Genomic DNA, 14,590 nt, shown 5'->3' on the forward strand with positions numbered 1-14,590 from the left:
GACAACACTCGGAGAGTGCACAGACTTGATTTCTCATTATTCAACCTTGCAAAGCATCTAGAGCGTGGCTCTCCGAACATTTACGCTCAGTCACAAAATGGCTATTAAATAATTTTGAAGACACTGACTATTTGACTCGTTTCATTGGCAAAATTAAAATACGAATGGACTGAAATAAACTGTGCTAGAGTAAAGAGAAATAAAGGGACAGGGATATTCGGACGTAACTCAAAAGTATAAAAAAATATAAAAAAAGGAATTATTTCACATCCCTGTCACAATATCACGCAGAGAAAATGAGAGAAAAAAACTATGAAGGCGTCATATTTTTGTAGATAACTGGAGCGGCATTTGAGCACAACATGACACGCGTAATAATTGATTCCACGTGAGATCACGACAAGTAACTTGGAGGCCATAATGTCCGCTCCACCAGTTTATAATACTGCGAAACTGAGAGTTCTCAGCGTACAGTCCAGAACGCTATCGAAAATCTCCAATACGCATTCGTACGCATTGCACAAAAAAAGGCGCTACGACGAAAAGTACATATAAACGAAACCCATATGGGTCACCTTCTCGTACCGCGTCTTCTCTTTTGCAGTCTATGTGGTGCCGATATAAGACGAAAGCCCAACGATAAACCATAAAAAGGAAGGCGACGGAGGCACCGAGAGAGTGGGGGGAGGCGCATCGGTCTATCAAGAAAGTTCTCCCCTCTCTAATCCCCGTTCTCTGGGCGTCTATAAACCCTGCACCCCGAAACAAGACATCTCCTTATTTATACAGGTCCTCTACGGCGGAGCCCTCATGCGCGCCATTCCTGTCACGTCAGACGAGAGAACGGCGCACAGTCGGCGGGCCCCTCTCGAATATATTACTCCCTAAAACACCCAGGACCCGCTCGACGCGCCACTCCGGCCCAACGGGCCAGTCGAGAGGCATTCCAAGCCCCGACTGCCGCGAAGCCTCCCCCACTTGACTGCGGCTTTATTTATATACGGAATGCCCGACACACCTCGTACCGTGTCTCCGTGTTCCAGTCTAAGTCGCAAAATCCGGCGGCGCTTGCATAAAGTCCATTGAGAAAGGGTCAGCTCAGCGTCGGGCCTCCCGCGCGCTCGCCTTGGGCAACTTCGCTTCGAATCTCCGATCGGCCCCGGTAACATATGGGGCCGACTTCATTCCGCTCTCGGTCCGTCGCGTGCAGCCATCTCCGAGTCGGAGCCCAAAGCGCCGAACGAAAGAAGGTGATGGGAAATTCGGAGGAAAAAAATAAAGTATATACAACTGAAAAGCAAGACCAGATCTCACCGGGGGGTACAAAGTTTTATACACTCCCATGTGCAAGTGCCTGCATAAAAAAAATAAAAAAAAAGAAAGCTGGCAGGGAATGGTGACTCGGAAGAAAGAAGGAAATAAGAAAGTGAACACGCAACTGAACAGAGTAGTTCGGACATCTAGCCCATGGTTTTCGCTCTTTAACTTCTCCCTGCTTTGCATTTTCCGCTTTTTCGGTAGAAAAGGGAGATCAGGGAAGGTGCGTCAGTGCGCGGCCGGGGGAAGGCCGTATGTGTGTGTGTGTGGGAAAGGGGGGGGGGGTGAGAGCGGGAGACTACGAGCGCCACTGATTCCGCTCGATCCGTGTGTTTGTCCAATGGCGTGTAAGAAAGACCGGCGGGCAAGAAGGGCGCCGCGAAGACCAGAGCGGAGAGAGCACGGCCGGAAAGCGGAAACTGCGGGGGGGGAGGGGGGGGGGGGGGGGGCGCTGCTATCTGCACCCCCCCCCCCCCCCCCCCCCCTCAAAACAGCGGGAGCGAGGGCGCCGAAAGAGTTGGTGCCGGCGCGCACCTTAATCCGGCGTCTTTATGGCCGCCGTATCCCTATTTCCCGGCCCTCCTCCTTCCCCCGGAGGCGGCCGTTTCCTTCGCCATCAGATCCGCGCGCGCCGAGGGGCCGTAGCGAGCCGGACTTTAATGCTTTTACAGGGGGCTCTACCCCTTTTGATAAATGACAGCGGCGCGCCGAATCTGGCGAAACCGGAGCCGCTGGTGCGCGGTAATGGCGGCGCGGGAGTGCGCGGCGGCGGCGGCGGACCGGGCGCGCGTCCGAGGAGCGCGTATTCATGAGTTCCCGAGCTGTTTTACATGAGCGCGCCCAGGCGGCAGAAAAGAGAGAGACATAAGAGGGATTTCCGGGAGTCGATTGCCAACGCGGCCCAATGTCAAGATGTATGTTGGCGCGTATCGGAGCCAAGCTGCCGTGAAATGAGCCGGCTAGAGTTTAATTTTATTCCTCTAAAGCGCTCTCGCAAAGCGATTCGCGCGCTCACTGCGCCACGAGCGAGAGTGTTTTTCTGCCGCGACCCCGTGGACCGGGGGAGACCTGGCAGTCGCCGCGGCACTCTGCGAGGCGCCGAAACAGAGGGACCTCATCGGGTTGGAATCGATGGCCAGGTCGATGCGCGCTCCAGCCACTTGAGTGACGCTCTTGATCGAGCGACCCGGTCGGCGGGAAGAGAGGCCCATGCACGTGCCGCCTCCCTCGGCGCCCCGTCTACTCCGCTCGGCTCACCGTTCTTCCTAATCAAAGCTCCCGAGCACGACACAAGCCAGAAGAGGACCGAAACATAGCCAACAGTTTTGCACCAAGCGTTTGGACACTTCTCAGAAGGCACTTCAAAATTTAACGGTTTTGGGCTACGTGATGAGTCCGTTCATTCCGCGATATTTACATACGACCTCGCAAGACACTCTTTATTATTATTATTATTATTATTATTATTATTATTTCTTTTTTTATTTAGAGAGTTTGAATGAAGAGCCGGTTTCCTGTTGGCTCTTTCTTGTTTACGAATACTCCTCGATTACATCTGTGTGGTTTGGGGATTCAGGCTTCCCGAGATCCAACGGAGCCTAAAGCCGCGGGCAACATTTTACATACATCATACAAAAGATAGTCTGCAACTGTATTCAAATGCCACGTGCCAAGTTTCTCCTTGAACTCATTGCCATGCGGCATTCGAAGCACGAATCTCGCGATGACTCGCGTTCGAATCCCTATGCAGACTGTCTTTTGTATGTTGTATAAGGAGTGTGACCACGGTTTTATGCACAGTAGACGAAAAAAAACAAAGAAAAACATAACGGCAATTGAAGAGAAGGAATAGCCTTGGGAAAGTAACCGGGCCTATGAACTGCAATTAGCGACATACGTCTAGAGAAGTTAAGATTCACAGATTCAAAAGGCCGCTTATTGGCCTCTTGATGTTCAAATAACATTCATTCTAGAATTAACGTAAAGTACAAATAGTCTTGTTGTGAATACGTTGGACAGCATTAATCTACTCCACAAATTAGGGAATAAGCGGAAACAAACTTCGTGACATTGTAATTACTTTGAAAAGTGCGATGACGAACTTTTTTATTAGTTCCCACACTTATGTATCGACACCCTAGCCAGAAGAAATGACAACGTTCATTCTTAAGCTAATTTATTTAAGGGCATAAGAAGCACAGGGAACACAACAAATAATCTATGTTAGCAGTTAGAGATATGTATCTTGGCAAGAGTACATTATAAAGAGCATACATTGTTCAATATGCAGTATATATTATGTTACACAATGAATATTAAAGGACGCAAATTAATTACTGTCGTGCCATTACTGCAATCTGTGTAACAAACTCGCTAGTACCCAACAGGTAGCACAAGAACTATACCTTTTCACGTGTACTGCTACAGGACGATCGGTGACCTCCTAGTTATCCATCTTCTTTGTGATTTTTTTTTTAAAGAACAAGAAAAAAAAGGTTTTATTATTCATTCAAGGTTTACGCTGAGCACCAAAATAAGATGCGTTGTGCTTTGAAAGTATTGCGCAAGAGTCTTTTCCAAACGGACCCGACAAATTAGGTGGGAGTGCGCACTATTGTTCTTATAATACGCGTCACTAGGTCTGTCTAGACTGCGGACAGCCCGTATACGATAGAAGCTTACTTTCGTATCCCAACTCAAAACCTGGCTTTCAAAATAGAAAACACACAAAAAAAAAAGTCAGTGACACTTGTATCTTTGTAAAACCAAGAGACCTCTGCAACTCGCGCACGATTACAATGTTTGTCGCATATATATATATGTATATATATATATATATATATATCTAACGCCGTTTAACTAAGGCGACATCTCGAGTGTCATATCGAACACGTGTGATGCATGTGCGCATATACCCTCGACTCTAGGAGACGTCATCTGACACCCGCAGCCGGCGCTCTGCTCTAATGGCGCGGACCGTGTGTGGACTCGACGCTGCTTGTGAGCGGCAATCTGCAGCCCCGCCAATCCGTGCCATCCGTATTCCCTTTCATCGTTGGATTAGATTTCCCCGGGAAAGAAAAAAAAAAAAAAGGGGGAGTCGTAATCTCAGTGTCAGCACCGACTCGAGATGCATACGGCAAAAGCTGACATACACTATACGTATATTAAGTAGAAACATCGAAAATCGAAGACGTTAAGACAGAAAAAAAGAAAAAAGCGACAATTCGATGCGCCACGTAGGACGAACAAAAGCGAGCAGCAGCCAAAGAGCGAGCGCAGCTGAAGGAACAAGGCGCCGTATCGAATAAATCCGGGCTTTCACGCCTTCCCTTCGTCGCCCCTTCTAGTGCCGAGAAGTATTCACTCAATTCTTTAATTAAATCCCACAGCGCCCAGGCACGACGACGGCGACGACGAACGACGAACAACGAACGACGGCCAAGACGCATTCTCCTTGCTTCGTGGCGCTTGTCCGCTTTCCTTTTATCGGCGCCTTTATATATTCGTATTCTTCGTTCTGTCTCCTCTCCTGTGTTCCGTCTTCAATTTCGGCATTGGGGAGGGGAGAGAGAGAGAGATCCCGCTCTCTCTTTTTTTGGCCACGCTCTTTGCCGAATAAATCCCAGGCGCCGAGCGCTGTTCATTAGCGGGATTTATTCCCACAGATTGTCTTCGCATTGTCAGCACCGCTCTCGGCGGAGCTGCAGCAAAAACGGCGCCATTCAAGCGTCGCGTCGCGATAGAAGAAGAAAAAAAAACGACTCAATACAAAATTTTGGGAGCAAGCCCTCGCTCGTTTCTTCTTCTTCCCCACATAACAATGGATCAGGAATCGAAGGGACTGCTGCGAGCTGTCCCGGAACCACGTCTGTACGCAGGAAACAGCGGGTCGATGTTACACGCCGTGCCTGTATCAGGCTTCCATCATGTTCTTACCGCTGTAAAAAGTCCACAAAAAAAAAAAAGAAAAAAAATGTATATATATATATATATATATATATATATATATATATATATATATATATATATATATATACTTTTTTTTTTTCGAACACAGCATGTTTTTTTTGGCCAGGCTGAATGAAGAAACGCTGACGTGAGGACGCTCCTGTAATATGCCTGTTACTTCCTCACTCACTCCGTATACCGCACGCGAATTAAGCGGCACAGGAATAGCTGTGCCGCTTATTCTACATTCGAACTACGTATAGTTCGAATGTGGAATCGGCACTTCACCGAATCGAGAGTAGCGAGTTGTAGAAACACCGGAACGCAGGCAAGCTGGTGAGCTCCCAACATCTTGCTCATTGACAGACCTGTGTAAGTGCTAATAAACTACTCGGCGAAAAAAAAAAAAGGGTGGATTAGTTTTGGGAACTAGACGGAACAAAAATGGAAATTGCTGAGCGTGAAGAATCAAAGCATAAAACAAAATAAGAAACATTCAGTATTCATTCAAGTGTGGAAAATTAAACATCAAGATGATGAAATCATGATCGCGATTGAAATCACGCCGATTTTATAATGATGATTTAAATCGAAAATTTTGAGCACAAATATTTTCCAGACTATTTTCATATACATTTTGTTTATCATTTGATGTTTTCCATGTGCATCAAGCAAGAAATACCTCGAGCAGACTGGAAGTAAGTGTATAGCGGTGCTCTTCTGGGCAAATAGGAGTGTTGATCGAGCTTTCTTATTACCTTCCACTGCGCTCGTCAATTCGCCAATATTGCAAAAAAAAAAAAAAAAGAAAACAGCGAAAGTAAGAAACAAAATAAATACAAGGAACCTAATGTCATATTGCAAGGAAATCGGAACGCGAAAAAAAAAAAGGCAAATAAAGCTTTGCCAATAAAAAAAAGAAAGAAAGAAAATGAAGCTGTATTTGTTTTAGTGCGGCTGGTTTACGCCAATAAAAATATTGCTAATTAGGCTGCACTTTAAATTGACAGTAATTTCTTCTTCCACATTGTTTTCAGTGATCGGGCGCATCGGTCAATTCATTCATTCATTCATTCATTCATTCATTCATTCATTCATTCATTCATTCATTCATTTGTTTTTCATTCATTTGCTTATTTTATGTGCTCATGAACAGCTTGAAGCCTTGATAATGATGCACAAATAACGTACGGCAAAAAGAGGAATAATTCTACAAATTGACAATAGAAAACTTGAACGCTACAAAAGATGGGTTAAAATGTATAGACTTGTAAGAGAAAACTTGAACGCTGCAAAAGATGGGTTCAAAATGTCAATGCAAGAATCATTGAAAGTATTATACAAGGTCCGAATACGTGTCATGGGGCAGGTTCGGAAGAATTTATTAACATAAAATGGAAGAGAAATTCGCAAAAACCTTCTCGGAACATGAATATTTATCGATGAAGTTAGGTCCGGGCAATCAATGACTCCGTGAAGGCATTTGAACAAAAATATGAGATCTCTGTCGTGTCGTGTGGCACTCAAAGTGGAACAATTGTATCGGTCTAAAAGTGTTCTACATTCAAAGTAATGAGTGCAACCAATAGAACGGTCGTAAAAAATTTGAAAAAAATGTTTCTGGACATTTTCAATCGACTATTGGTGCGAACGCCCAATAGAATTCCACACAACTGAGGAAAACTCTAGCTTAGACCTAACTAATGAAAAGTATGACTGCATAATACAGGCCGACATGGAAAACTCACGTGTAATTCTGGATATGACACCTAACGTACGAAAAGACGCGTTGACAATGCTATTGATATGTGTATAAAATGACAGAGAAGAGTCGATATAAACTCCAAGATCACGAGTGCAATCCACCCTTTGCAATGGGGAGTTGCCGAGTTGGTAACAGAAATGAAAAGGCCTTAGCTTCTTAGCAAATGACGTAACAACAGTCTTACTGGAATTAAGTGTCAGCCTGTTGAGACTACACCAATTACTTACTGAGTTTACATCATCCATTAGTTTCACAAAGTCCTCTACAGATCCTATCTGCCTAAATAACTTGATGTCATTGGCGTATTGCAGGATTTCTGAATGTAGAACACATGAGCGAAGGTCATTTATGAAAACATTAAAAAGAATCGACCCAAAAATGGACCCCTGGGAAACACCAGACAGGGCGACGAATGGCCGGAAGAGATGACCAAGGATACGTACAAAGTTCTGTCTATCGGACAAATAATTGTGAAGCAATGTGCATAGTGTAGCACTCATACCGTACGATTTCAGCTTTTGTAAAAGTAGCGAGTGGTCAATCACTCTGACATCTTTAAAAATACATTTAGTGATAAGGAATCACTTTTTTCTAGCTACGGTGATTGAATTCAATCTAATCTGATCTAAATAAAATATAAAATTTAAACCATATAAATCTAATTTATTTTAATTTTTTTTCTTACATAAAATTATTGTTTTTACAACCCTGCTATTCCCACCACTTTAAACCACTTTGATTTGACGAGTATTCGTAAGATAATTAATTGGTGCTTTTGTGGCCTTACCTAAATTTGGTCAAATGTTAATTACTAGTGCCAGCCATATCTTCATCGTCTTGACCTGAGAGTCGTATGTTCTGCAGATACGCATCATGTGGGCATTGCCTTGGAGTGAAGAACACGAAGAACATATGGATATTTATTTTGCACTTAAAGATTTTTGTTTTTGTCTGCGTTCACTACGACGCAGTCTTCAAAGCGTCGTTACTTTAGCTCTTTAAAGTCGTCGTGGCACGCAAAGTTCTAATTTTGAATTGAAATGTTTCAGGTCTCTGCAGTAATAATGAGTATTTGTCCATAACGAGGTTCGTATTTAATTCCCACATTTTCGAATAGTGCCTTTGGAATTGGTTCTTAAAAATAGAGTGAGGACAGCTACTTTTTCTCGTGTTTTTGGCTGCCTTGTCTCCGACAACGTTCACAACAATGCAATAGTATCTCAAGACAGGCACGTAGCCAGGATTTTGTTTCGGGGGGGGGGGGGGGGGGGGGGGGCGCCCATAACAAAATGCTGTATGAGGGGGAGGGGGGAGAGGAGGTCCCAGCGAAATGGAAGATTTTGGGGGGGGGGGCGCGCCCCATGGGCCTTCCCCCTGGCTACGTGCCTGTCTCAAGATCCAACTTAAGTTGTGCAAGCCCGCTCTATATGAGTGAATATCAAGAAACTTGCCTGACTTGACAACTGGCAAAACACGAGCTACTTTCCAGTAATCCGATACGGGCATGATTTCCATAAGGTGTCAGTATATCTGACATCATGCTGAAGGTACGTGTCAGTGCATGGGTGGCTTCATGCTGCTGGTGTCAGTAGGTTACATCTTGCTGAAGGCGTCCATTAGGTGTCAGTAAGTGACATCATGAAGCAGGCCCCTGTATCAACCGATACGGGCCTGATTTCCATAAAGTCTAGTAGGTGACATCATGCTGAATCCTCAAGATAGTCAAGACACAGTAGCTTATTCCGTTTGAACCCGAGGATTACTTGAGGGTTCTAATCAATCCACAGGCATTTATTTTGATGCAGACAGCTAAAATGAAGTTTGGCGACAAGCATGTCATTTGCACATTATTATTCTGCCACTGAAGTTTCAGAAAGCTTTCGGCCTGAAGCAGTATACAATGGAGTGATGGATTTGCTGCTGTGACGTCTGGCGGAAGATTCCCATGATGGGCCATATGGGTTTTAGATGTTTCCTGGGGTTTAGGCTTGCGCTCATGGTTTTTCCATGCCTCATGGAGGTCTTGTCTAAATGGCGTTAAACGTGCCTTTGGGCCCGCTGCGACTTTTTTTATTCTTCAGGTGTCCTAATTTTTTCGGTCTCTACTCTCCGTGTATCCACGAATGGCGTGAAATCGTTCACAGTCGTATCCTTTGCCGTCTCGAAAGATGCAATCTTTAACGACTAGTATACTCCATACTTTGTAAACCCTGCGATATCTGAGAAGGCATATCTAGCGGTGATATCATAACAACCTGTTTTGTTTTTGTCTCGATATATTTCCCAGTTAGCTCAAGCACCCGGGTGTCTTCTTTTCAGCAGTGAAATCTGCTTAGTGCGATATACAAGATGTCGGACATGCCACTTCCGTGGATTTGGATATCAGCAAGCCATGATGGCTGCTTGGCAAGACTGGAGGATTCTAGGTAAATATCTTGAGGGTCATTTACTCATCGTCACCCCTTTGAGATACGTGGGTTCTTCCGTCTTCGAGAATAGAATAGTTAGATCATACTTGTCTGCAATTTCCATCCACACCCTTTCACCAATCTTAATTATACTTTTTTTTTTGTTTTACCATTGAGGTAGCCTATCAAAAGATGTTTCCTAATTGCAACTAATGTAATTGGTTGAGCGTGTTGGTTTCTAAGTTACGATAACGAAAGAGGGAAAAAAACTGCTCACTTGGAATGAAAAAGCTCATGAAATGACAGCCTGATACTTGTATACACTACTCGTGACTGTGAGAGTGCTATAAGAGGAAAGCAATATTTGAATTCGAGCACGCGTAAATCGGACAGGTGATTACGTAGACCTCTTGTATTCCATTGAAATATAGTAGATTGACCGCATAATCCTTCAATGGGCTGCATAGGTGTAAAGGAGTCGCGAGAGTCCCGCCTTTCCCGAGTGGTCCTTCAACGACCGCGCGGGGGTGCAGGGAATCGGGGAAGCGAATACACCCGGCTGTCTCTGTTCTCTTTACTTTCGGCGGATGACCGCGGTCCTCCTGAGCTGGCCTCCCGCGGGAAAGACGTTGTCTTTTCAGCGAAGGAGGGTTTTGTTTTTGTATGTGCACGTGTGTTGTTGTGTGCTCTAGCGTCCCAGAGGGTACGCTGGTGACGATCGAGTTTCGGACGAGGAGCTGTATGGCGTGGCGCCACTCTGTCTGGAACCCAAGGCTGTGCCAATGTTACGGAGCTGTCAGCCGTGGCCGTTGCAAACTTGATGTATGGCCGGGCCGGCCTCCAGCCGACCATTGGAGTCTTGACGCCACGTGACTTCGATAGGGTGTGAAACTATTGGTTGAAACTTCCCTGAGGGTAAGGGAGTGTGTGCCTTGTAAAGCCTCGGACGGGGCGAGGGAGGACGATTTTGGACTGAATTTGGACATCTGTTAGACTTGTTCGATGCCAATATTTCCATGTCCCCTACTTTATACAGATGTACATTGTTTGTAAAATAAATTGATTCGCCAAAGAACGTTAGACCTTTTTGAAAGGGAAGGAATTGAACGAGATTGTCATTTTCTTAGTTTAGCATGCATGCTTAGAAAAGGGTCACCTACCCACTGATCGGCCGATATTTAAGCTTAGCTCGTGACAAAAAAGTAAAATTTGAGAAATAGGAGGTGAAAGCCCCCCATTTTTTCCTAGTTCGTTTTTAAAACTGTTTTATTTTTTCAAGTCGCATTGCTTTTGACTGGGCAATGTTAAGAATCTGCGCCTTAATATTTCCCAGCCCATTCTTCTGATACCTTTGTAAAACTGACGCACGTATTTTTTAATTTTTTTTTTTTGCTTTTTTAGGGAAAGAATTTGCAAATACCAAACCTAAAAATCACACAAAAAAATACTTTCATCCTTTCCACTCCGGTGAAGAAGGAAGAACAGCGGAGCTGTACCTTCTGTTCTCGGCGGTGACTTTCCAGGCGAGCGATCTGCTCTTTTTTCGCAAGGGAATCTTAAGCGCTCGACGCAGTGTAACTTTAAACGATAGCGACCTCGCAGCGTACATCGCCGCTCGTTCCGTTTCCGCTCTTCTTCCTCCGAACCAATATTGCGCGATCTATGAGCGACGGCGGCAAGCAGACAATCGGCAAACACAATACTCTGGACAGCTAGCGCCATCTATGAGCGACGGCGGCAACCAGAGTGTTGTGTCGGCCACGGGTGTCGACATTTGTTTGGTACCGGACACGATCCTGGGGAAACTAACCCTTAACAGCTCCGCTGTAAAAAAAGAAAAGCTGGAAATCTGTTTTCACTTATGTTTTGGAGGTTTTGGGGAGCGTTGACTTTGACGTTCAGAAATACGGTGCCCTTTAGTGATCGGAGTGTATCAGTGGTAAAAATTCTCTATCTTTCCGGCCACACTTTCACTTTCATATGCCACATGCAGATGTACGAAAGTGACGGTGTTCACCACCGCACAATTAATTCTTTGTTCGTTTCGATCTCGATTCACGGTGACATTCGCCGCATCAAGGGGCTTGTGCATGGGCCGAGTGTGTGCACACTGATTTATTAGAGGCGTATCCCTAAGGACTCATTATTTCCTTCATTCATTCATTCGTTGTTTTTTTTTTCTGCGCTCATGAATAACTGATGCCTCGGTAATGATGCACAAACAATTAGATTCCAAATTAATGACAACATACTGATCTCACCAAGCGTTCGGCGCGCGCGTGACGCTGCCATAACTTTAGTTCCTCTGAGCTATGCAGCAGTGCACAAGAAGACAGCTCGTTCTGTTTTGCATGCTCTGCACGAGCACAACTCCAGCGAGGTTGTCACGTGCACAAAGACTAAATTCACCACCATACATCGCGGCAGCGGCGTGGTGGCCATACTGGATAGTCTGTGCTTCGTATTAATCGTGGCTACCAATTCATGGAGATGGCCTGGCACGCGACATTCGAGACACGAATGTTTCGGTGACGACGAGCTAGGACGGTAAGTTACCGTGGCAACCAAGGACACAAGGCTCGTCGTAACGTAACGTAAGGAGTTGCGCTCGGTTGAACTTTTCACACAGCACCGTTTTCTTACGTTACGTCTTAGTCACCGAAACATTCGTGTCTCGAATGTCGTTCGCCAGGATATCTCCTTGAATTGGTAGCCACGATTAATACAAGGCACAGATTTCCCGGTGGTTTTTTGTAACGTAATGTAAGATAACGGGTCTATGTGAACGAGCCTTTATTCTCATCACGCTGGCAATGAACAAGAATCTCCAGACTCCTTATATTAGTGCGTCTCTTCAACACTTTGCCCCCACTAGCATGGACAAAATACACTACACTCAGGGGAGGAGAGCTATTGAAGGGTTTTGACTGAATTTCGGAAAGGGTTTATATTCTAATTAAGTAAAAAGGAAATACACAATCATTGGTCTTAACTGCTCGTAGTTACAATAGTAAATTAGGCACGAAATTAAGCAATCACTGTAATATAAAAAGAAGGAATGAGTACCCGCAAGAGTGCCCCTCTTTCCTTCGCTACACAATATTAAGAGAAAAAAACATTAAAAAACACGTTATTTATAGCTACACACGCGGATTTTTCTTCTCTATGCTCTTCTAGCAGAGCACTCGGTCATAGTCAATGAGCTGGTCCAACCATGCGAGTCGGGTAGATAGCCCTCGGTGCCCGCATGGTGCTTGAGCCATCCTCTTCAAATAGAACCTGGAACACAATCTCTGGAGAAGCGATCGTTGCCAGCCCTTACGAAAAAATATTTTAGGCAGTCTATAGAAATTCTATCCATATTTTAACGACTCTTTCGAACTTCCTATCCTCTCACGTCATATTGACAATTTTCCATAGACTTTCTAAAGACTTTCTTTCAACCATCGAAGTCTAAGAATACAGACAATAGAAATGCAATAAAATTTCTCTCACCCCGTCTCAACAGACTTTCTGTCACCATATTTATATAGAACTTCTATAGAGTAGAATCGATCGAATCATAAGATGCAGTGCGGAGAAGCGACACCACTACCAGTTGGAGCCTCTTTGGGGAGGCTGCTTTTCTCGACTGTCAAATAATTATCGCCTCTTGCAATGCTTTATAGTTGGAGAACTCGCAAAGTCTCCATGAACCATTACTATTGGTATAGGGCATGGATATGTTTACCATGGCGCATAATTGCAGTGAATTCATTGACACCATAGCAAGATGATTGGGAGGATGGAATATAGATGATGGTTATGGAAACTTTAATCATTGGAGATTCTAAGCGTGAGAAGAACTTATGATCATATATATAGTTACCCCAGCTCAAAGGGGTAAGGGTCACTTCTTTTTTCGTGGGATAATGAACTGCTTGTTTGTTGTGTGCGTGTGTGTGTGTGCGTGTGTGCTCGTGTGTGTGTGAGCGTGTGTGTGTGCGCACGTGCGTGTGCGTATGCGTGTCAGTGACTTCGAGGGACAGAAAATTTAGCACAGCAGCGTGAAAATGCACTAAAGACTAATACGATGCCACATTTACTTGTTGATTATATAGCCTGCCGTGAGAAGGAAGTTCTAGGCTTTTCTAAGTTAAAATTAAGGGAATATTCCGATTTTTTTTTTTTTTTGCTTAAATTGTAAGGTTACGTTTCGTTTTTATTAATGTTTGTTTGGGTCACAGCTGGCACAAACTTCCGTTTTAAAAGCCAATTCTTTAGCCTAAGTCTAGCATTAAAAACAAGGAGAAAATTTCTTAGCTGCATTTCAAGGCTAGCTAGTGAGGAGTTTATAGATTTTGCAATTGCCAACATTTCTATTCCCCAGCCTTGACCCCAGAAGCGAGTTTGAGACACCGAAGCGCAGCGGCTGGAAAAAGCCCCTCCCGTGTGCCCGCGACAACGTCGCCATCTAGGGTGCGGAACATCACGTGACCGTGATTGAGCTCAACTGGGACCGATGCAGTATTTCTTTCTATCCTGCTAAGCATTTGTTTTCGTTATTTTCTTTAGAATGTTTCTTTAAGGGGGGATTTTACCATAGTGCTACGATACCTGGAGTGGCTGGCTGACGTTCTTTAGCGATCGATTAAAGGTTTGCAAAGTATAACTTAATAACGGATATTTTTGTTTTAGGTTAGTCTAAGCTCATTTAACGCATCGTTGCTCGGTCACTTCCTCGTAATAATAGTCCGTATGTGTTCCTCGAGTTGTCGGCGTCCGCTTGGTACCTGATGCAGGTTGAGCACTAAACTGTATCAGAACACATCTCTGGAACCTGATGACTGGAGAACATGCTTATTAGGCAGCCAGAGGTCTAACGATTTGCCGGGTCAAAGCGTGGAACCAACGAAAGTAGGATTTCCCCAACACGCCCATCGACGACTAAACGACAGCCGTATGAGGAAAACGGGCCCGAACTAAAAGCTCGACTCGGCGTTCTTGATGGCTTCTGCCCGAGAGAAGCACGCAACAGAGGCTCTCGGCCGCGATATTCATACCGAACGACAAACTGACGTCGGGGTCAAGACTAAGCGAGCCATTGGCGGCGACGCAGAGGGGCCAGCCGTTGCCGGCCGCCCCGCTAACGGCCGTAGCGGAGCGGCAG

Source organism: Ixodes scapularis, unplaced genomic scaffold, assembly GCF_016920785.2.
Source record: "Ixodes scapularis isolate PalLabHiFi unplaced genomic scaffold, ASM1692078v2 PGA_scaffold9__187_contigs__length_104089568, whole genome shotgun sequence".
Lineage (NCBI taxonomy): Eukaryota > Metazoa > Arthropoda > Arachnida > Ixodida > Ixodidae > Ixodes > Ixodes scapularis.